General features: G+C 35.9%; 1 protein-coding gene across 2 annotated transcripts in view; it reads right to left on the bottom strand.

Moving 5' to 3' along the window:
* Positions 1–24531, bottom strand: part of CTNNA2 (catenin alpha 2) — a 452478-nt gene that overhangs the window by 157083 nt on the left and 270864 nt on the right. The gene's annotated exons all lie outside the window — the stretch shown is intronic.

Consider the following 24531-nt stretch of genomic DNA (forward strand, 5'->3'; position numbering starts at 1 on the left):
TTAAAAATATTTAGAAAACAGATTATTCAAATGATCTGTACATAGTCACATGAGCAATTTGCTCTTCCAGCACAAAGTGAATTCATTACTATCCACAGTAAGAGCAAATCTGATGGTGTTCCTTTAGTGATGCAACTTCTGACAACGGTTGTATTTTAATATTCACTGTCAAGACAGTTTCAGGGTTAAGAATATAAGGAACTTTGCAGACAGTAAAAAATAGACAAAATGCAGTTGAATACCATTAGGATGGGCATAGGGTAGGAGTAAAAGCATACAGAGAAATCTAAAGACAATCTGCAGAATGTGGGAAGAATGCATCCACACTGACCCACCAAGGACATCGACTTTTCCACCAATACTTACAGAGAGGCATGTTACAGAAAGTGAGGCAGAATTAATTGCAAGTGAATGGCTTGGAGCAGTTGGTTGAGCACATCAGATTGGGTGGGTACTTTTTACCTATTATTTAACTGTAATAATATGCCTATTCATAAATATATTTTCCTAGATTTCTTGTCACAACAGACAAAAGGCAATCCTTGACCTTTAGCTAATGAGCCATACGTTCCTACAGATTTAAGAAATAGGGGTCCTTCAGAATGACATCCTGATATATGCTGTGATTTACTTTGAATGACATTACCGGGCTAAATTAAATGCCAGGTTCCAGACTAACTCATAGGTTTTTAATTAATAACATGAACAATTCTTTTTGCATTACAGATAACACATTTTACAAACTACCAGAAGCGTTTTTATTACTAAACTTATCTCAAAGGCTCTCTCCCAGTGTCTGCCGCAATAAAATAAAATAAAATCAATCATGGATCATTTTTCCCTTCATGAAAATTAAATATTAAAAGCCATTTAATTAAACTGAACGATAACTGAATGACTTTAAGAATTCAAACGAAGGATGCTCTCCCCAGGTGCTGAAATGTGGCAAAGGAATGTTTTGCCACAGGGAAACCACCCTGACAAAGTAAGCTATTCTGAGCAGGCATTTGTATACCAACTCCTCTGTGACAAGATCATCTCTTGATAATTTCAGTTACAAACTTTTACCTTTGTCTGTCTGTTACAGACACAGAATGACAGCACAATCTTCAGGCAGGCCACGTGTTCTGAACAGTAAAACTGCAATTCTATTTGATATTCTCACTTATTTTATTAAAAAAAAAGAGCAAGTTTTGTGTGAACTACCTGCTTCAAGTGTACCTAACAAAAACTATTCTGTTTACATCATTAAATCAGCTTTGCCTCAGCTACAGCTCTAAAATACATAAGGTATACATGTTTTCCTTGCAAACTCTGCAAGATGTTCGACTCTACTTAACGAACTGTTTCCAATCAGCAATAAACATTGGGAAAAAATTCCTTTTGTTTTTAAATGCTCTTTTTTTTTATCCTACTTCATAGGTTTTATCTAAACTAGAGCTAACTGTGTATTAGTCTGCCTTTCCCCTTGATGAGTTAAAAGGAGAAAGTTCCTTTATATTTCTAAAGTAATTTGTTAAGTATTTTATGACTGTATTCTGTTTCCAGAGGATTAAATAAGAAATTTCACTGCCAAAAGAGAAAGAAAATAGATTTGCAGATGTAGCAATCTTGTAAAACCCAGAATTCTGAAAAAAAAATTTCACACTATCATCAAGAAAAAGAATAATTCCCCAAACTGTCCTAAGTCTCTTCCTACAGAGATTAAAAGAACAATGATACAACTCCTACGTGACTGCTTTCAACTGCCTATAACAACAGACCAGTTTCAGTTCCACTCATTTGATTGTGAGCTTAGGATTATTTCACGCCTGTCTCTTGATTCCTGTATTTGTTGATGCTAGGCATTTCTTTTTCAAGGTGAATACAAGCTTTTTTTACTTAGAGCTGAGAGAAAGAGAACGGGCCCATCACTACAAAGTAAAGCATCAATTGGAATTAAAACTGTAGAAATCACATTTTTTGAAACTCTTGCCAACTACATAATGATGCCCAAACTGACTTTGTGCCAGGTGGCTTTGGCTAACAGATGGAATGGTGTATTTTTTTCACTCTTCATAAACCAAGCTCCATTCCAAATACTGTGAGCCAGAAGTATCTAAATTAATGATTGACAGTTACATATGCCTAATAATTAATTAAACCCTAACTACAAATTGCATTGGGTCCTTGGAACACTTAAGAGAAAAGAAAATGTATGATGGTGTCTTTACAGCAATATCTTGAAATCAGGGAGACTAAAAATAATGGTATGAAAAGATGCAGTACAGACAATAGAGTTTTTGTGGCAAGTGTCTTAGAAATGCCTAAAACAGGAACATTTAAAATTATTCCTGTAAGACTGTTTTTCCAAATCCCAAATCTCGCCAAAAAACTTACTAAAATCAACCAGTAGTTGTGACCAGACCTAATGCATGTATGATTGTGTCAGCTGGTAATGAATACAGCAACAGTAAATCCAGCATAGTCTCAAAGCATTGGGCTTCCAGTTTATAAGATTAAGTGTGCTGAGGATGCATTTCAGATTGACAAATGTGACAAGTTATCAGTCGTTTTCATGCTTGAAACTAAAAGGGACAAGTAGTTTACAGTAGAGCTGATCTCCTCCCATTAAGTATTTCCCTAAATATCTGCAAATGTCACTGATTTTCCAGCCCATGCAATGACCCTCAACAAAATCTCTTGAAGCTGAGAATAACAATGAATCCATTTCCCCTTCTGCCACGGGAAAATAGCAATTAATTAAAGAAGAACAACAAACACACAAAATGAGAGAAGCTTTTTGTCATACTATATTAATAACCCTATTTCTCCTATCACAAAGCTGTGCCAGAAACACTGATTTAATAAGCACTGCAAAGCAATTACCATGCAAATAGTAGTAACCAGTAATTTATTTATTTATTTATTTTTAGTAAAGTCCTTGTTTTGGCTAACAGACCACAGTAGCAGATCCCAATAAGGTCAGATAATTGCAAGATATTTCAAGTGTCTAAATAGCTGTGACACCAAACATATGAACCATCAGTTTTTGCACTGGTCTGTTGGTCTCCTTACAACTTCAATCATGGACAACTGAGGGAACCAACAGAGGAACAACTCAGACAGCAAAAAGAGAACTGAAGCAAAGGGGGGGAAAGTATTTAGGAAAATGCTCTTTTGTCAGTGACACTAGCTAAGATTACACTGCAAAATAATGCAGGTTTTAGGCCTCCTATTAGGAAATAGCACTCCCACACTAACTCCTTCCTTTGCCCCAGTCTTCGTAAGAAACATTTTATTTGGAGTAACTAACTCAATTATTTTAAGCAACATACAACCATCTATCTATAGCACAGAACTGAAAACTTGCATAGATTATGCTAAAGTACATGTTTAGCTTTACGAGTTGCCTGATGATTTTCTTGTCCTGGACTGGAGCTATATGATCTTGCCTAAATCACTTCATTTCCTAGTTCTTCGTTTCACTCACAGAAAATCTCACACCAGAGTTCTGTGACTCACTATGACCATCTATTCTGCAGTGAATGGTCAAAATATGACTGTTAGCATTGCTTCAGTACAATACAATAAGTGATAGGTGATATGATTGGTGATAGGAGAATGGTTGGACTGGATGATCTAGGTCTTTTCCAACCTTGATGATTTTGTGGTTTTTGTAAACAAAATGGTCAGAGAAGAGATTTGGTTGTATGCTATCTTTAAAACTAAAAGTGAGTTAAGGTTCAATTTGCAAATGCAGGACAGGACTCAGTATTTTTTCTAATTCCACTGTTGTAAGATGGTGATTAAATGGTCAAAACATGGTGTAAGAAAACTTTGCTTTGTTTCCCTCACCACTTAAAAATTTAGATGATTTCACATAGGTTGCTTCTACATAGGTCATCCCCTGTTTATTTCCATGGAAACGACAACAGATACCCTATGGAGGAATTCAATGACATACTTTTACTTCATAGGCACTTCCATGTCAGATGTCATTTTGTCAGGCAACACCTATGCTGCCATTGGTCACATGGCAACAAAATGTAAGAGAATATTGATAGGAAGGTTCAACTGTTACTGCCATACTACCAACATCCACCTCTGACGCCATGGGCCAACACAATAAATAGAAGGCATTACTTTCAGAGCATCTGTCATAATTAACAATCAAAATGCTCCAAATATAGAAACATGTTTCTGTGTATCTGATGATGAGAAAAAGAAAATTAACACTATCACGTGTTCTAAAACTTCTAAATATTTTGAGGAGGAAGAAAAGAAGATGACATTCTAGTTAAACTGATGAATATACAAATATTGACATTGTGCTCAAGATCAAGTACAAACTGAATCTGTAATTTCATTTACAGAAATAGGTAAGCTGTGGAATGCAATTTCTATCTATAAATCATTTTGCTATAACCTTCTACTTCAGTACTCTTAAATAGGAAAATGCAACTGAAGTTATTTTAGTTAAAGGCTGTACAAAATAAATCCTTGTGGCAACACTAATCTGTCAGGGGATTTGATGTTCTCCAAAGTACTTGTTGGTATTAAGCAAGCAATCTCTCAATTCTAACTGACTTTGTTATTGATATGCATGATCTAAGTAGTTTATTATTTTTAGTTAAGTGTGAAGTGATATGTCAACAAAACCCACAAAATTAGGGAAACCACATATTACAAGATCTAAAATATTGAACTCCTGTAAAAACAACTACTGACAGTTGTGTTCTTGTAGATTTAATAACATGGCTAACAATTAAACAATATCTCCTAGGAAACTGGGACAAGAAAATATATCTTGGTCAAGTCTGACATCCCTAGACAGACTTAGGAATCCTCATATAAGCAGGCCCAGCAGAAGCCAGAAAGACCATTGGAAAGCTTCTAAAAATGCCGATGGTAAAACAGATAAAGAATTTTACACAAAAATTTCAGACCATTTGAGATGGTTAATGAAAATGTCATTGGATTTCTAGAGCTCAAGTCACTACAAGACTAAATGAATCAAGAAGCCAGGTAATGGTAAATGGAAGATGCTATGTACTGTAATGCAGGTTTATGCACAAGCTCAGTGCCTTTTTCTGAAAACACTTTAATACATATGGGCAAACAAATGAATATAAAAAAAGCTATGTCGTCTTTGAAACAAAAATGTATTTTCCTTAGTTATCTTAAATCTCAAATAACCTTACCTTATCCTTTATTTTATGATATCATACCTGGTATGATAACAGTGTTAATACTTCAGTATTTTGCAACCTGAATCTGCCTGATTTCCTCAGTAATTCGTCAGGCAAAATGACAGTTGACATGACAAAATCAGGAACACATCTAGCATTTCTGACAAACCTACATCAAAATACATAGCCTTGACTCTTTTCCTTTGCCTAGAAGTGGGAGTATCCACAGGCAAAGGACCAAGTTTTAGACACAAGTTTTAAAAATACAGTATTGGTGGTTAATAAAGCAAACTGTCTACCCTTGAACTTGGCACAGATATTTAGAGCTTGCATGATTATATTGCTGGACTGATTCTGTCCGGTAGATGATACTGCTGGACTGATTCTGTCACTGTTAGATCAAATACGACTTTTTAGCATATTTTTTTGTATGACTTCCTCTCCAAGCATGGATCAATTGCTGTGTTTTCACAGAAAATGGAAGTTGACCTAGTTATGCTGTGCCATTAACCTCTGAAATCATATGTATGTAGATTAGTTGATTAAACTCCTCACTGCAGGACCCTTGCAGGAAGAAAAGTGAATTATGCATAGAAGGAACTCAGAATTCCTCCTGTTTTGTTTAGTTTTTGTTTGTTTGTTTGTTTTTGTTTTTTTTTTGTTTTTTTTTTTTTTTTGGTAACAAACTGGTTATTTCTATATCTGTCCTGAGAAATTGGTACCTCAACCAAGTTAATTTCTAAGTCTGATTTTTAAAAGATTGAAAAGTATACCAGTAATACAAAGAAAACATAACCTTACAAGGAGATGATACAAGACAACCAGCATGGCTTCACCAAGGGCAAGTCCTGCATGACCAACACAGTGGCCTTCTGTGATGGCATAACTGCATCAGTGGACAAGGGAAGAGCCACTGATGTCATCTATCTGAATGCCAGTAAGGTCTTTGACACAGTCCCTCTTAACATCCTTCTCTCCAAATTGGAAAGATGTGGATTTGATGCATGGACTGTTCAATAGATGAGGAGCTGGTTGCAAGATGTACACGAGTGTTCAACAATGGCCAGATGGAGATTGGTGATAAGTGGTGTCCCTCATGCATCAGTGCTGGGACTGCTGCTCTTTAACATTTTTATCAGCAACATCAACAGTGGGATCAAGTGCACCCTCAGCACAGGTGCACTTGTAAAATGCAAGGCCAAACATATCCTAATACAGGGCTCCTAAATAACCTTTTTGTTGTCCAGTTTTGCTTTCAGTGGCTATCCATGTTAGAAAGTGGTTGATAGCTAATAAAGACAGAGGATTATACCATTCTTCTGAAAACCTATGGAAGAGGTTGATTGTAGCAGAAATAGATTTTATATTATATCAGAGCCATCAATGAAGAAGAAAAAAAAAACCAAAAACCCGAATTTGGCTGGTTTAGTTATAGTAGCTAAAAGATTTGATTCTCTGATCAAAGGTAGTCACATTAATCAAGAAATGTTCACTTCCCTAGTGATGTTACAGACTCCTTTTTTTTTTGTTGTTGTTGGAATTTTCTTCCAATTTCTGTATTCAGTTGGTTGATTTCAGATTTTTAAATACTGTTAAAAGTGAGGCTTCTCCAGAATGGCAGAGGAGGATGAGTGTATCCAAGAGATCTAGCGAATCTTGGGTTTGCAGGACCAGGGTTACAGACAAGCTACATCCTCACACACCTAGAAAATACATGGACCCATATTTCCAAGCCATGGAAGGATGCATACATCCCATCAGATAGGACAGAAGCTTGCTGAAAATGACTTTGAACTCCCAGAAGCAGCCATAATTTCAGCAGCAAATTTCACTCGAATTACTGAAATCACCTCCAGCAAGGTCCTTTACCTCTGGGTGACTGTAATACAAGTTCCACATCAGGGCTCAGGAGTTGTTACATTCTAAATTCATACCCTACTTCAGAGCAATTTCTTCATGAAGTAAGCAATGTCTTTTGAAAGTACGGATTTGCTTAAAGTTAGAAAAGACCAAATACTTCCTTGTAATAAGGTACTGCCATTGCTATATGACTGAACTAAACTTCACTGAATTCTTTTTTGAGTACAATACAATTTCAGCTCATCTAAACAGCCAGTAGAATTGCATCAGGTGATAATCAGAGGATCAGAAACTGTATTCTAGACAAAAGTAGCTTTACAAGAAACATGTAGTTTTCAAATCTAATGCAATGGAAACTGTTCAAGCATTCTTTGTGTCTACAAAGGGTAAGGCAAAAAGTGATCAACTCAATTTGCAGCAAGAGACATTTGGTTTATGTATTAGAAAGCAATTTCTAACTGTAAGTCCAATTTGACACAGAAGTTGAAATACTTTTTATTTGTGCCAAATTTTTTTTTTGCATTTTAATCCATTATTGCAACTGAACTGTATCAGAACTCTTCCAAGTAACTGTTCATATTATACTGCTTTTTAGGAATAACAAGCACATTTTATATTTTACATTGTGAAACTAAAATCTTTTTTACTTACTGTCATCTTATCAATTTACTTAAACTTTTTAAATGCACAAATAACTAATGACATATAGAGAGCAATGGAATATATACATGCATGCTTGCACATTCATAAGTTTTTGACAGCATGCATACTGACATTTAATGAAATCATTACATTGGATTAAGGTAATCTGCAGGGAACAACCTTAAAGCTGGAACATGGAAGTCCATATACTTTGAATAGTACAAACACCTGTTCCATGCCAAATTCCTGAATTACTGACAGCACTGGCAGACCATTACTAAGTGATGTTGAAAGTCAGAGAAAATTTGACATAGGAACAAGGTAGACACTAGTTTAATTTTGTTCACCCACTGGTTTATAAATTGGATGTGTTTGATCTCTGCATTTTTCATTTACTTGTCATTTCAAGACTTTTTGTTCTTCTGGTAGTTTATAAAAGAAAGTTGTTGGGAGAAAGTCTGGGTATCATTAACTCAGATTTTTTGTATTCAGAACAGAACTAATCATTTAACACTTTCAGATGGGAACCTCAAATGGGATAAGGTATAGTTTAATTTGAAGATCATAGAATCATGGAATGGCTTGGGTTGGAAGGGATCTCAAAGCACACCCAGTTCCAACCCCTGCAGTGGGCTGGCTGCCACCCATGAGCACCTCCATGGATGAGGCATCCACAGCCTCTCTGGGCAGCCTGTGCCAGGGTCTCACTGCCCTCCAAGTAAATAATATCCTCCTAATGTCTAAGTCTTCTGTCTTTTAGTTTAAAGCCATTCTCCTTTGTTCTGTTGCTATCAGACCACACAAAAAGTCACTTTACCGTCCACTTGTAAGTTCCCTTCAAGCACTGGAGGGCTGCAATGAAGTCTCCCCAGGGTCTTCTTTTCTTCAAGATGAACAAACCCAGCCCTTTCAGTCTTTCTTCATATGAGAGGTTTTCTAGCCCTTTGATCATCCTTGTGGCCTTCCTCTGGACCCACTCCAGTATCTCTGCATCCTTCTTGCACTGGGGGTCCCAGGCCTGAACACAATGTCTTTATATTTTTGCTTTCTAATATATTATATTCTCCAAGTTTAATAACTTGTTATTTAGCCTCTAAAATGATAGAAGAAAATAATTGAGAGCAACTGAAGAAGCTATTCAGCACATTCTCTTACAACAAGGCAAAATCATTTGTATCATTCACAATGTTTGTCCAGTGTATTATCAAAAGCCTATGCTGATAAGGACTTTTCAGTACCTTCAGTGCTGAACTCTCTGCTGTTAACTGTTTAATTCCAATCTGGAACTTTTCTGCTACAATGTTATTCCAGAACTATTTTTCCTATCCACAAGGAAACTAAAATCTGCTTATTCCATTCTGCTTTGCAGCAGCCTCTCACATAGTTCATAGAGGAAAAACAGTAACAATTTTCACTTTCTCAGACTAAACAAAACTAGTTCACTCAATCTTCTCTCATCAGTCACACTTTATTCCAGGTTTTTGTCCTCATTTTTACCTCTTTCTTCAATCCATCTCCATCTTTCTTGCAGTTTGTAGCCCACATTGACACAGTACTTCAGCAGAGGTCTTACAAATGCAGGTAGATAATACATTCTGTTTATACATAGCTGACCTGTGAACATGTCATTATGCACAACTCACCTATATCTTATTTCTACAGAATCTCTAATTTCTAAAGCTTTTTTTTTTTTTTTTTACACGATGATGCATATTTTGTCATGCAAGACTAAGAGTTGATAAGTAGAAGATCAAGAAATGTATTTAGAACATTGTTTTCTTGTGTGTAAATATTGTAACAGTGCATACATATATGTTTATAAATATTAAAAAAGAATTTCTCATCATATTCTGCGTTCTGTTTCATTAATAACTCAATTGCATTCATCAAGTTCAATTATCTCAATGCTTTATATGCATCAAACTCCCTTCTTTTAAGAAACCACTTTTCTTTTAATGAAGCAACTCATTTGCCCAGATTGGTCACACATAAACACATTTGCACAAGTACAGTTGTTAATTTATCTGCTTATTTCAGCAAGACACTTAGACACTTTTCACTGGAGATATATATCAGAGTGACCAGGAATAAGATAGTCAGGCAATATAAATTGATAAATTCTTCCACTCATGCAGCTGGAAGTATAATGCATTGGAAAGCACTTTCTAAAATTAATTTAAGACAATTTAGTTTCAGAAAATAATTTAGTCATCAAAATGAAGATATATTGGATAAGACAGTACTAAACAACATCAGTTTTAAAACTACATTGAAAATTAATTTTTTATTTTTTATTTTTTTGCTACTTGAAGATGAGTTTAATTTTCATATCTCTTCTAGAGAATGGCAGCTTTGCTGACAGCACCAGAGTGCTGTATCTGGATGGGACCCAAATACACTGACATTTGATGAACATTACAGAGCTGAAAGAAACTATATTAATTATTATGGAAAGTCAAAACTGTCTTCAGAATATGTCAAGCAAAATCACGTAATTCTGTACTGTGTAGAACATGGGGTTAAATTATACCCCAAATATTAAGCACCAATCATTGTTGTATGTCCATTTTAATTAAACAAATTAGAACACGACCGGCAGTAATGTATTTTACGAGAATTTGAATACTGTGAGGAAGAGATGGCTCAGTTGTTTTCATTTCATGATAGGGGGTCTACAGGAAAGCTGGGGAGGACCTTTTTATAAGGGCAGGTAGCGACAGGATGAGGGGAAGTGGCTTTAAACAGGAAGAGGGTAGATTTAGACTAGGAAGAAATTATTTACTGTGAGGGTTGTGAGACACTGGAACAAGCTGCCCAGTGGGGTTGTGGATGCCCCCTCCCTGGAAGCACTCAAGGCCAGCCTGGATGGGACTGTGAGCAACCTAGTCTAGAGGAAGGTGTCCCTGCCTATAGCAGGGGGGTGGGAACTAAATGATCTTAAAGGTCCCTTCCAACCCAAACCACTCTATGATTCTATGATTCAAAGCCCACTGCAACAAATGGAAAGACGTCACATATTAGTAAGCCTAAGATCAGCCTCAAAGGTAAATACTCACAAAGGTATCTTTTAAACTTTCTGGTTTTGTCACTAATTCTCTGTGTTTCTCTCTCTCTCTCTCTCTCTTGCTCCTTCTTTATTTATTTATTTTTGCTTGTTTGTTTGCTTGTTTGTTTTAAATAGCCTTTTTCTCAAAGTCTCAAAGACTAAGGACTTTGGTCTCCTCACCATTCTTCTGTACTTTCATCTCACACCAAGTTTGTAAGAAAGAACTCTTCCTTTTTTTTACAGCATTTAAACTGCTTTCATTTCACCACATTTCCCTTGACTGAAAACTTTTTCCCCTATCTTATTTTATTTTAACACCTGGCACCCACATGTCTTGCTCAGCTCTCACTTATCTTCAATGTCTCCTCTTCCCGATTAGCAAAACCATCTTTACAGGATTCCTCATGAAATGATCCCTTGCTATCTTCCTCTACTGCAGACCTCATTTTAAGATTAACTCCTCATATCTATCAACATCCTTGTTGTTTTGTTTTCTTCCTTTTTCTCTAACTCCTCCTCTTCTCCCTTTGCTAATCTGCTGCATGCACTTCCTGCAAATGTTTTGCATCCCCAAGGCTCCCTGTTACTCAGTGTATATATTAACTTTCTAATTATAGCAGCAATACCAGTTTTCAGGACATTTATTACAGTTACTTTTTTTTTTTTTTTTTTTTTTTTGTCTTTAGAAAGTTTTTCTTCATTCCTAATTCAGGCAAAATTTCACTGGACTAATGAAATCTCTCATTGAACCAAAACTGACATAAGACTTATATCTGTGAGCACGGGAAGTTTTCCATTATGTAAATGAATCCAGAGAATTAATCTACAGACATACAAATGAGAATAGTTACATAGCATATGCACATATATATACTAGATATTCATTTTTGTACATGCATGTATGAGTAACCACAGCCTGAGAATTCTTGAGTTTTTCATTGCAGTTACTCCTAAAAATGATTACTATATGGGAGCAGATACAAATGCTGATTACCACACTTTAGAAATTTTATTTTGTATATTCAGGATTAAATATATTTTTTACGAACATTATTTTTTAACTACCTCATTTTCAGGGCTTAGAGCCAGGGCTGCCAAGGGATTGAATTCAATCAATTTATTTGGGTGATCACATGAGTAATTTCTATAAACCATGCTTCTATTTCACATAGACACTCCAAAACAGCAGCAGTTCATCTCTTAGTTTCGATGCAATCATCAGCTGAATTATCACAGCTTGGCCTTGATATCTTAATATTTGATTTAGCACAAACAGGTAAGTATGATCCCTCCCAGTCCATCATTCTCCTATAAATATGTGTGTGTGTGTGCACAGATGGATGTATATACATGCATATGTATTTATATAAAAAAGCATATACACAAAGAGAATTTTAAAAAGGTATATATCTTCTTGTTGATCAATATTTCTGTTCTAGCTATGCTGTTTCCTATTAGCCAGGCTAAACTTGATCTGCCTCTTGGATGACTTGCACTGTTTTTACAAGTTAGTATTATCAGAATTCTTTGGAGTTCTTAAAATTAATTTTACCAGTGAAACTATGGGTCTGCCCACCACACTAAAATTAGAATCTGTATGATAAATATAGACACTACACTTTGTTTTAATTCCTTAATTACTTCTCTATTTTTATTTAGTTGATAGCACTGTTCTGCCTTTTGGTTCTTGCCTATACAAATATTGAACCTTAGTGAAAGCTTAACAGTGATTATTAGGCAAAATGCGGCCAATATCACAAACAGATTTGCCATCCTGTCAGATAATAATCCAGCTCCTAAAAACAAGCATGTGCTCCTTTGCTGGGATCTTTATAAACCAGAACATTTTTCTTTTTGACATGTCAGCAGCCAAACTAACAAGACATTGGTGACAAATGATATACTTAACCCTCCAGAAAAGGATCCTGACTTGCTCTTTAGGACAGTTTTCATTTTTATGTCTGAAGGATCAGACAAAGACACATTGCCTTTCAAGGAAAGTGATGATGCAACAGCAACGTCTGGAAATGAATCTCATTCCTCTGGAGTGTTTTTGTCTTTTTGTTTGATTGCTTTTGGGGAAGGAAGGAGACGTATGTAGACTGTAATAAATATCTAATCTACAATGGCAAGATTGTCTTAAATTTCTGAAGTGCTGTTTCTCTAATTCAGTAGGACAGACAAATTACCTATGTTTTTAACTTCGAAAGAAAGAAATAAAAGTGTGGAAAAAGCATACCTCTACAGATGTCATTAATGTGTTGATACAGTGACAAAGTCAAATGGAATAGGTCTACACAAGACCTTTGGAGGCAAGTTAGTTTGCCCATTCTTTCCTGACCCTCTGACAACTGGAGAACTATTTCCCTCTGAATCTCAGAGTTTGCTCCAGTTACAAGTTCTACATAAACAGAAATGCAGAGAAGTCTTGTCAAAGACTAACTTAGCAAGAGATGTCATTCTGTGAGGGAGTTAATTTTCACAGATGCATAAAAAATGAACCAGAAGATATCTGCAAAGTCATCTAGCCCTTACACAACTCCCAGAGAAGGTAACAATATGCTTCTATTGATTTCTGCGTAAGGTTTATTAATTCCATTACCAGGAAATTATGTTCAGCTATAACTAAGCTGGTCAAGGTAATTATATCTTTTGCTTTCAGAGAGTCCTCGTTCTGTATGTGTCTTGACCTCTTAATCAAGACGTTGCTGATCTTCAGCTCTAACCTTTCTTTGATTCATCTCGTTTCTCATCACTGGAACTAACAGTTACATAATCAACCTCAACAATTTATCTCCTTCTTTTTTTCATATCCATGCTTTTCAACACCTACATACATATCACATCCCCCTTAGTTGCTCTAGATTCAATGTTTTAACTAATTCTTCATGACAGGATGTTAGTGTTGAGGATTACTGAGCCTCAAACAGCATCAGAGATCGCCAAATGTAATATTCAAGCATCTTCCCCATTATTACATAGCAAACAGCAGAGGAGAGGGATTGATACAGCTGCACTTATCTAAATTTCTGAAAATAGCCCTTAGACCTCTTTTTTTTCTCTTTTCTGTAAGGCTTGTTTCTTCTTCTTTGTTTTGAAACTTGCATCTGCAATAAGGGCTTATATGAAAATTAGATACTACCTTCCTCATTGCAGCAGGAAAGGCTAAGAAACCAAGGCACAGTAGAGAACCTCTTGACAAATATGTGTGGCCTAATTTCCCTTTCACAGAATCACAGAATCACCAAGGTTGGAAAAGACCTACCAGATCATCCAGTCCAACCATCTACCAATCACCAATAGCTCTCACTTAAACCATGTCCCTCAACACAATGTCCAAACATTCCTTGAACACCTCCAGGGTCAGTGACTCCACCACCTCCCTCGACTGCCCATCCAATGCCTGACCACTCTTTCAGAGAAGTAGTATTTCCTAATGCCCAGCTGAATCTTCCCCGGTGCAGCTTGAAGCCATTCCCTCTGGTCCTATCACTAGTTACACAAGAGAAGAGCTCGACCCCCAGCTCACTACAACCTCCCTTCAGGTATCACAGAGTCACAGAATGGCTAGGTTGGAAGGGACCTCAAGGATCATGAATCTCCAACCCTCCTGCCACAGGCAGGGCCACCAACTTCCCCATTTAATATGAGACCAGGCTCTCAGGGCCCCCCATCCAATCTGGCCTTCAACACCTCTGGGGACGAGGCATCCACAACCTCTCTAAGCTGCCTGTTCCTGCACCTCACCACTCTCTCTGTAAAGAACATGTAGTTATAGAGAGCAATAAGGTCTCCCCTGAGCCTCCTCTTCTACAGACTGAACAATCCCACCTTCTTCAGCAGCTCCTCATAAGGACTGGAATGCAGGCCTTAAGGGATTTCCTTCAATAACATAATGGAAATTATATGATGGTGCAGTTTATGGGAGCTTTTCAAGAGCTCCTGAAAAATATAGAAGATTCAAATTTTCTTCAATTTTTCTTTAAATTTAGAATTAGATCTTTAACTACTGCTCAGGTGGATGAATCATAAATGTATGCTATTACAGGAACAAGAAAACAAAATTGTGGAAATAAAGTAGATTTATTTTTAAAATCGCTGCAGTGTATTGCCAAATGATTTTATATGTACATCTTGAGAAAATAGGATATATATATATATATATATATATATATGTATATATAACAACAAACAACAAAACTGAACAAGCCAGGCCACACAAGTGGAAAACTGACACAAGAATTTTTTCTTTTGTCAACTGTGAAATACTATTTTCAACCTGTAATTCGACTGAGCTGGTGATAGAGTTCTCTTCATTATCATTGATTTATGAGCTTATCTTGTCAACATTTTACCCTTTCCCATGTTATTTATAGAAGCTGGGGATAAATTTTTCCTCTCAGAACAAATACCAACATCTTAAGAAACACTAACAAATTGTGTAAATCCACAATGAGCTTTTGAAATTAAATAGATTTTGGCTGGATGTGTTAGCTCAACCACTGAAATATGAGGAGATATTCAGAAAGTAAAACTAACAGAGCACTGAGCATAAGAGTACAAATATCACAAATGTCTTTCCCTTTTCTCCTTTTTCTTGCTCCAAAATTTACAGCGCCTCTTACCATGAACAACTTCATTACGACTGGTTGGTAGGACCTTCTAAATCTCAACAGGTGGGAAGAGTACGTGTGAATCTAAAACTTTTTCATGGTATGCAGTACCCTTTTTTTCCAAAAAAAAAAAAAAAATCTTCTCCCCCCTCCCATCCCCCCCAGGTGGAATCTAATAATTTATTCCTCTTACATTTAAACAAAAGGATTTTTGCAAAAGCAAATTAATGATTGGATCATTAACCAGCACATCACTATTGAGCATATGTATAATAAAATGGGCAGTAATTCATCTCGTAGATTATCACATCAATCCAAACAGAGGTGTTCTATAAGTATCTATCTTCCATATTTACAAATTGTCAGCTGCTAATGAAATATTTCACATACTACAGTAAAAAGTAAAATATTGAATAACAACTGAAGTAAAAAAAAAAAATAAAAAATCAGAATGTTTAATTGATCTGCATGCACTCTTGAAAGAGCCGGATGGTCAGTGCTCGTGACCATAAGATACAAAGAGAATGGCCCTACCAGTGGAATTTCAGTAATTAAACCAAACAAAAATGGAAAGAGGAATTGTGTACCATATGCTTAATTTCAAGCCGGAATTTTTTAAATCTTACATTTTAGGTCATGGAATTTTACTGAATGTCTGAACTTCTTTATCTATGTTTCAAAATCCCAGACTTTAACCTCTCAAAATACTCAAACTGATATTCATCATCCAGTTCTTGTCTGTCCTTTCATATCTCCTACAACGTATGAAATTTTTTTTACCTCATATCTTCAATAGAAAGGATAAGAGTTGGAAGACAGCATGTAGACATGTAATTATGATACATTTATTAGTAGATAGTATATGTCCTGGTATGAAATTGAGAAACAATAGCAAGTAAAAGTGTCATCCTGATTTTTGGATTAGCTGTATCATCAAGCTGTTGTTTCTTCAAATGACCTCTCCTGTTATGATATAGCTTACTGTCAGTTTCCCTCCATTGCTTGTCCTTTAAATACTGTTTTCTCTATTGTAATCCTTCCTTGAGTCAGGAGAATACATTTTCTCCTTTATTTTTCTTCTGTTGAAATTGTCAACATCTCCCACAGTACCAACTATCATTCAGTAGTTTGACCCACTAGATCAAAGTAATTGAATGCTTATTTCTTATTTAAATAATACTATTTAAAGTCTCATTTTAATATCAGTCTGATTTTATGCTATGTATGATGTGAGCAAGCTTCTATAACCCTGCCAGTATATGAAATCTCTTCAGAAATATAATCCACTTAATGATTTCAACTCACTTGTCAAACAATATATTACCTCATTTAATCTGAAATACATACAGGAATTAACTAATTATATTTAGATGGCAAGCTCTACAAAAACCTGGTAACAAGAATATCATGTAACACCATCTCAGGTACATTATCCATTAACAGAGTCATGGAAAAGTCCACTGTCCTTAAATAGCAGTACTTGCAAGAACAAGGATATTTTAAATGAATAACTACTGGGGGTCCAAGTCCATCATTTGTATGTGCTCCTTTTTATTCTCAGCCCTACAGAGACAATTTAATTTACCTGTCTGAAATTCTGGAATAAAATAAAAAAGTACAAATAGCTTATGTTGATGTAATTTATGGAGCTAGTTTAGAAAAAAACACATAATGTCAGCACAGGGAACTATTTTTATCACAGTATATTGTTTAACAACCCTTCACGGTCATCAAATTTAGTGCACCTATAAAATGCAAGGCAGCTGCAGAGGATGAACCAGCAGTTTAAAAATACTAAAGAGACAAAAATTATCCAATTTCCCATCTCCCTGATCCACTGATATTGTTATTTCTGCACAGAAGAGATGAGTATGTGCTGTATTTACAAAAAGTTGCCAGTTTTAAAATCTGACAATTTTAAATAGTTATTGTAATGACGAGAGTGACTTCCCAGAGGTAGAAGCTGAACTAATGTCCTTAAGAAATACTTCCTTTTAAATTAAGCACTAAAGTCCTTAAAGCCCCAGGTAGGATTAACAGTACTGAGTCCAGAGAGGTATGTTGGTGTCAACAAGGGATACAAAGATCAGATGTAGAGGGTGAAATTCATGCTTAATGTGAGCTGCTGAATTTCGTTAACTTCTAAAGAGCTCTGTTAATTTCCATTACAGTAATACTGCAGCTTCCATTTCAGCTTCTCTTGAGGCCACATCCACTCTTTCCCCCATTGAAATCTCCATCAGTCCTGCTATTCAACTTCCATACCTGCTCCCCTCCCTGTTACTTGTTCAAGATGAATCCCTTTATTCAACATCTGCTTTCCTGGACTCAAAGATACAGCCTAAGATTCAGAAAAAAAAAAAAAAAAAGCTATGAGAAGCTAGCTAAAATCCTAATACAGGCAAAACAAAACAAACAAACAAAACCAACCAATCAACTCAGCAACAACAACAAAAACAACAAAGAATTGGAGACTTGTTCCAAGGAGCAATGAAGGAGATCCATTTCATATCTAGCACTGGATAAGAACAGTATTAATGCTTAGCTGAGTAGCATTTATCTTAGAAATCTGCTGCATATTGTAAATGATAAATATTCACTCTCTGCTCTTACATAGTATGTATAATGCTTGTAGACTCACTCAACTCACAGTAAAAGATGCCCAAATAAAAGTGGTGCAGAGATGTATAGGCAGTCAACCAGGATTTTTCTCATCTTGGCAAGAAAACATTTTCCTAATGATTTTGCTAGTGATAGAGCTGATGACCCACGATCTTGTGTCAGTGCAAGGATAATCTAATCTCAGCCAAAACACCACAATTTCAGAGAAAAATCATAGCCATTGTCAACTTTTTGCAGCAGCTTGATAAGTACTTACTCTATGCAGACTAACAATTCAGTTTTGTTTTATGAATGCTATTTTATCTTCCATTTTGTGCTTCAACCTTACATAACAAAACCATAACAAGCATTCCTGCATCCACTATAGCACTGAGAGTGGAGAACAATAAGAGCCTGTACTGCAGCTGATTTTTCATTCAAATGGAGACAGCATAGCACAAATACTGGTCACTACTCGGATTAAACAGTCCTGCCACATTGCTTTACAATCCCTCACTTAAAGCTGGATCAGGTGGTTGGGAGTTGCATTTAACTAACATTTTCTTACTGCAAAGACCATAGATCAATTTTTAACAGAACATCATACCTGTAGCTTTTGGTCTTCCACTACTAAACCAAAATTTCTTAGAGGGTGTTCAAAAGTATTATGTCCTACGAGTCCTATGAATTCTCCTGTGGATAATTTTGAATAAAAAGAGAAAAGAGATGGCAATTCTGTGTTGGACGCTATGTTGGAATAATGAAAAACTGATCAGTAGGAGAAGTAAAGAAAGAATATCTAGGTTTCTAAATGACCTACCAGAGCCAGATTTTGCTGATTTTCATACAGAAGTCTAATGCTAGTTAGTCATGTACTCCACTTTTTCCTTTTCTTTTCATATTTTTGGGAACAGTGATAAAATCTATTTAAATCCAACAAAATATAGAAGACATAAAGCATTATTCTACAGTAGAGTTCAGTTAACTCTTCTGCTTAGATCTTCCCTTTGGCTGTAAGCGGGATTTCTACATAATGGCACTTATTACCATTGCCTTTCAGCAGCCTTACATTTATCTTTTCACATTTTGCAAAGATAAATTTGTTTTCAGTTCTGAGGGTCACTTCAAGATCAAAATGCCAGTATTGATAATCAAAAGCCTGAAGGTTTTTGTGCCTGTGGATTTTGTCTTCAAAACACTCACATAAAAATCAGTGCAAAAGGAACACTACAGAATTTTACCGGTCCTTCTCTGGAAATCTATCCAGACAATTTCGGCCAATTACAGTATACAAAGAGACAGCATTGATCAGAAATATCATCAACCAATGAACGTCCAATTTACAGATACATAAGTTGTGGTCTGATCAGCCCTGAATTTTGAAGACATCCAGATCATTTAAAAACGTGGCACTTCTACCCGTCCTTCATGCCACAAGACAAGGACAATGCTAAGGAAAGAATTCCCACATACACATAAATATGGCTGTTAATAGTGCCTGTTAACAAGTGGACATAACAGATTAAAATATATATATAAATATCCTTGATTAAGTGATTTGAATGTATCATTTTAGAGTTATAACTTGGTCTACTTAGGAAAGAATTGCTGTAAACTGGTAGATAACGTCTGAAAAGGACACAATATAATGTGCTTACCAATAGCAGTAGAAGTGTATGCTTAACATGAAATGCTACGCTTCAGACTGCAGAACTGTATCTGCTGCAGTCCCATTTCACTGTGCTCGTATTTTCTACAAACTTTCACACTCCTCATATTGCTTTTGTCAAAAAATTATTTACTTTTTATGTTACAAATAGTTCTAATCTCAAAATGAAACTAGGAAAAAAAAAAAAAAAAGCAGAAAATAAGCATAAGGCAGCTCAGGATTTACAGCTGAAATCAGCCTAGAGTGGGAACTAGCAGAAGATATGATAAAAAAGTTGTTGGAATATAATGTCCTTTGAAGATCAATTGAGATTGTGAACACGAGGATAAAGAGATGGCTCCTTTGCAACCTTTTTTTTTTACAGTCTTGTGAAATATTCCTTGGATTCAAAGCTTCCATAAGACAATTTCAGAGTTAGAAATCAGAAGCTGCACAAAGGGAATAACCATCTGAAATTCAGATAAATGAGTGAGTTGACTTCACTCATTAAAATGGGCAAGATATTTATAGCATAAAACTATCACTCTTTGCTTACTCATCATCACCATTATTTACTTTTTCTAGATCCATCCATGATACTGTCTCCTGAACTAGCAGGTGACAACAGAGCTCTTCCAGGAAGACAAATTGATCTACAGACGCATGCTTTTTCCATACTCATCTCCCTCAAAAAACACATAAACAACAACGCCAAGAACTCCTACATAAATCAAAGAACTCAATAGCTTCTCCACCTGTGTATTTTTCTAATGTTAACTTAAAAAGAAGCTACATTCTTTCATAACAGAAAAAGGAAATTCTTTGTCTCTGCAAAAGATTTGGAAACAGAAAAATAAGGCGGTAGGTAGTCACAGAGTTAATGACTGGGATTATTATATTTTGTAAATTAGAGAATCCTGATTCACCAGTATTTGACATTTTTCTCATGAATTGTCTTCACTCTCCTGAGAGAAGACTCTGGAAGGAGGATGACAGGCATAAAATCATTCAGACAGAGGGCAGAACAAATAGTTCCCCTGTTTGTAAACCACTGAATCTTTAATTGCATACACATACCAGAAGTTGCAATGGGAAACACTAATTCCACACTCCTATAGCCGTGCAATTATTTCAATTGCCAGGCTCAAACTCATGTATCAGTTCTGCCACAGCAAAGCCAGGGTTTCCCACATCCCACAGTTATTCTGTATGAAAAGAGTAGTGTGGGTCTGCATTTCAAAATATTTTTTTACACAAGAAACCTTCATGACTTAAGAACAGGCTTTTTAACCTCAGTTTCCTGCAGTTTCTCTGGTTTTCAGACTAAACATGCACACGTATGCATGTAGACAGAATAACAAAGGTGACATGCAAATGAGAGGCACACCACAGTGCAATGTATTCAATTATGATTTGATGAAAAAAGATCATATCCATTCTTAGAAAAAAAAACACTTCCTTCATATTAATATAAGCCCAGATAACTGCAATTCTTAATTACTAGACTAATCAGGCAGCAAATTCTTGGATACTTTCAGTAAACTCTTCAGATTGTCAATGCTGAAAGTTCTCATGGCTAAGATGTTGGGACAGTAAATTATCCACAGTAATGGCTTCTCAGCTCCTATGCTTTTTTAAAGCTGAATCTAAGCTTCTGGGAAAGAGGGAGAAGATCACAGCGGGAGCATATTCTGGGAAAGGCAGAATAGAGAGCTGTGCAAACTGAGGAAAATAAGGGTTTCCTGTACTTTGCAACTTTCTACCATTTGCTGAGTGTTTTCTTCATACGCCGTACGCATTTCACACTCATTTTTAACAGTATAAAGAAGAGAAAAAAAAAAAAAACTTTCAGAATCATAGAATGAGGTTAGAATTAGGTTGGAAGGGACCTCTAAGGCCATCCAGTCCCAACCTCCTTGCTGTGGGCTGGTTGCTCCCTGCCAAATCAGGCTGCCCTGCGCCCCATCCAACCTGGCTTTGAGCACCTCCAGGGATGGGGCAGTCACAGCCCTTTGACTGGCAGTGCCAAGGCCTCACCGTCCTATGAGTGACAAATTTCCTCTTGGCATCTGACCTAATTTCCTTTCTTTTAGTTTAAAACCAAGAGAGCTTCTCAGGTGGTAACCGCCAAAATGGTAACTGAACTGAGATATATATGAGATGTATAACCGGACCAGAATCCAATTTAACTGTTTCAAAATGCTCTTAACAGTCCTCCAACCCACACATCTCTTTTCCATTTAACTCTGATGCCAGATACCAAAGGGATTTCAGTTTTACACCTACTAGAAATAATTGATTTAGGATGAGCAAATGTCTGATTTTAAGCATAGCAGTGATAACCAGATGTGGATGAAATCCTCAGAGAAATAGATATCCTCTGTATGAATAAAAAGTGACTTAAGGGAAATTTAACCTGGAAACTGATTTTGAAGGCTGCTAAGAAGGATGCCCATCCTGATATGCTAGTGATAACAATGTCATTCTTTAAAGGAATTACAGAAATCTGAGGAATGTATTGAAGACTACAGAGAGAAGTTCTTTGCCCATACTCAAAGGTGTTCCAAAGTGTTTAACAAAGCCCTGATAAAACAGAGACACTAGTAGCCATGTTTAGGTTAAACAGCACAATAAACAATTAGCAGAAGAGAAAATTCAATATAAAGCTACACGCCCTGTGATTTACTGGTGCATGCCACAGAGATGATCACTAATTGGGCTGATAAACATTGAGTGTTACTGAACCAGATGCACAGTTACTTATTCTCATCCACACTTCACCCACGCTCATGTTTTCTTTTCCATTCTCACTACCATTCTCACTCTTCAGTGGATCTTTTCTCACCCCGTAATTCCACACAAATATTTCCCAGAAGATGTTTCAAAAGTGTGAAAAAGAAATAAAGAAAAACCAAGAAAGCTAACCACTCTAAATACTAATGGGAGTACTTTGTTTGGAAGGGAGGCCTTTTTTTCCCACCCAACTTACCTAGAGTAGTTGTTAAATGCTTCACGGCACATTAGGACCCTGCCTATAGCTCACTGTAAGTATAATTTCATCTCAAACAGTCTTCTAGTGGTTTTGTTTTATTAGCAAATAAAATATATATTTACGTATATCTGGAAGGAAACGAATCAATTAACACTGATCCATTTGAAAAGAATGTAATTGAATTAAGAAATGAGTTAAATAGACAATTGTAAAATTCAATAGTAAAACTCTCTGCAAGAATTTAAAGGTTTAGATTGTGCTCTAAACCTCTTCCATTCAGAATCCTAAGAATAAAACTATATTAGAATCACAGAATCATTAAGGACCTCATAAATGACCTCTAAGATCACCAAACCCAACCCCAAACACATCCCCACCATGCCCACTAACCATGTCCCTCAGTGCCACTTCTCCAAACTTGATGAAAACCTCCAGGGATGGTGACTCCACCACTCTGTGGGCAGCCTGTGCCAATGGATCGCCACTCTTTCTGAGAAGAAATTTTTCCTTATACCCAACCTGATATTCTAAAAGGTCTTTTTAATAATGATTAGGGAAACAAAGTGAATGTGATTTTCTTCTAGTTATTTAGAGGGAATGGTGTATTTATAAATTAAGCAGAGATGACTAATCCAAGAAACTGGTCTCACTTCTTCAAATAAAGTCAGTTTTAAGGGTTAAAATGAACTTCCTACTACAAAGTTCCTGACTGTTAGAAACTCAGTGAAAAAATGCATACTTTGTTTTAAATTACATAATTTTTATCATTGTTAAAAAGCCATGACATTCAGGTCATAAACTACAAAGATCATGGTGAAAATTAAAAGAAAAAAGAGATTTCCAAACAAATGACCTTCAGTTCTTAACCTCTTAACGCAAGTTTAAGTGAAATTACATACTCCTGATATCCAGACAGTGTCAATTTTATGAAATACATACTTACTGAAAACATTTACAAGAAATGCAGAAGAATTTGACATCCATGATTTTTGGAACTCTAAAAACTTGGATGATAGTATAGCATGCTTATAAGTATTATATATATTATGCCAGTAATCTTTAAAAGCATTCATTGATATCTACAATGCAATTGCAGAAAAAAATTTACCTCCAGTAAATCAATCAATAAAATATCATAAATGTGCTTCATTCCCAAGGCTTATTAGTGGGAAACAATGGTAAACACCACGTATGATAATTTACAATCTTCATGCTCTCTGAGGATAAATTGCAAAATGTCATCCTATCAAGATCATTTCCTACTGAAGTATTGGTGCATCAAGGCTTGAAATCAAATACCGGTCCTCTGGTCAACACACCATTTTTCTTTCTAGCATATCATTTGGTCAGACTGTAGAAATGTGATCTTAAAAACTGCAAAACTCTGAGTCATAAATTATTCTACACCTTGCTAGCTGGAGAGGTACTAGAATAGCCAGAAAACTTAACTATTTAATCCAGTTTAACACTAAAAAGAGAGCGTGTTGAATCTCTGGGACATACAGGGATGCTTAACTTGAACTGGATTACTCTACCACTATGTTTTTTTCTATATGCAATAGTATCAAAATGCAGTAGAAATATTAATGAGGTAAATTATGTGCAAGAAATTAAATGATGCTGATAATATCAAAACTTTACGTCAGCTATCTTCTGCTCAACATTCACAACAAGTTAAAGGAAAGAGGTGGCAAAAGCTATTCTCTATATCAAGCATGACAGTTATCAAAACACAAACGATCTCTGATAATGAATTCACACCGGGAAACTGAGAAATAAAGTATTTTTCAGACATCAGTGGTGTAGAAAATCTTTTGTTCACATTTTAATTTTCCATTTGCTGTAGGTCTATTAAAATAAAGAAAAAAAAAATACGAAAAAAAAAAATAGAAAAAAGCCCCAAACAAATAGAACAGCCTGTAATATATCCATATGTATGCCAGATAGAAATAGATTGG

The sequence above is a fragment of the Meleagris gallopavo genome, chromosome 4, assembly GCF_905368555.1.
Source record: "Meleagris gallopavo chromosome 4, MGAL_WU_HG_1.1, whole genome shotgun sequence".
Classification (NCBI taxonomy): Eukaryota; Metazoa; Chordata; class Aves; order Galliformes; family Phasianidae; genus Meleagris; species Meleagris gallopavo.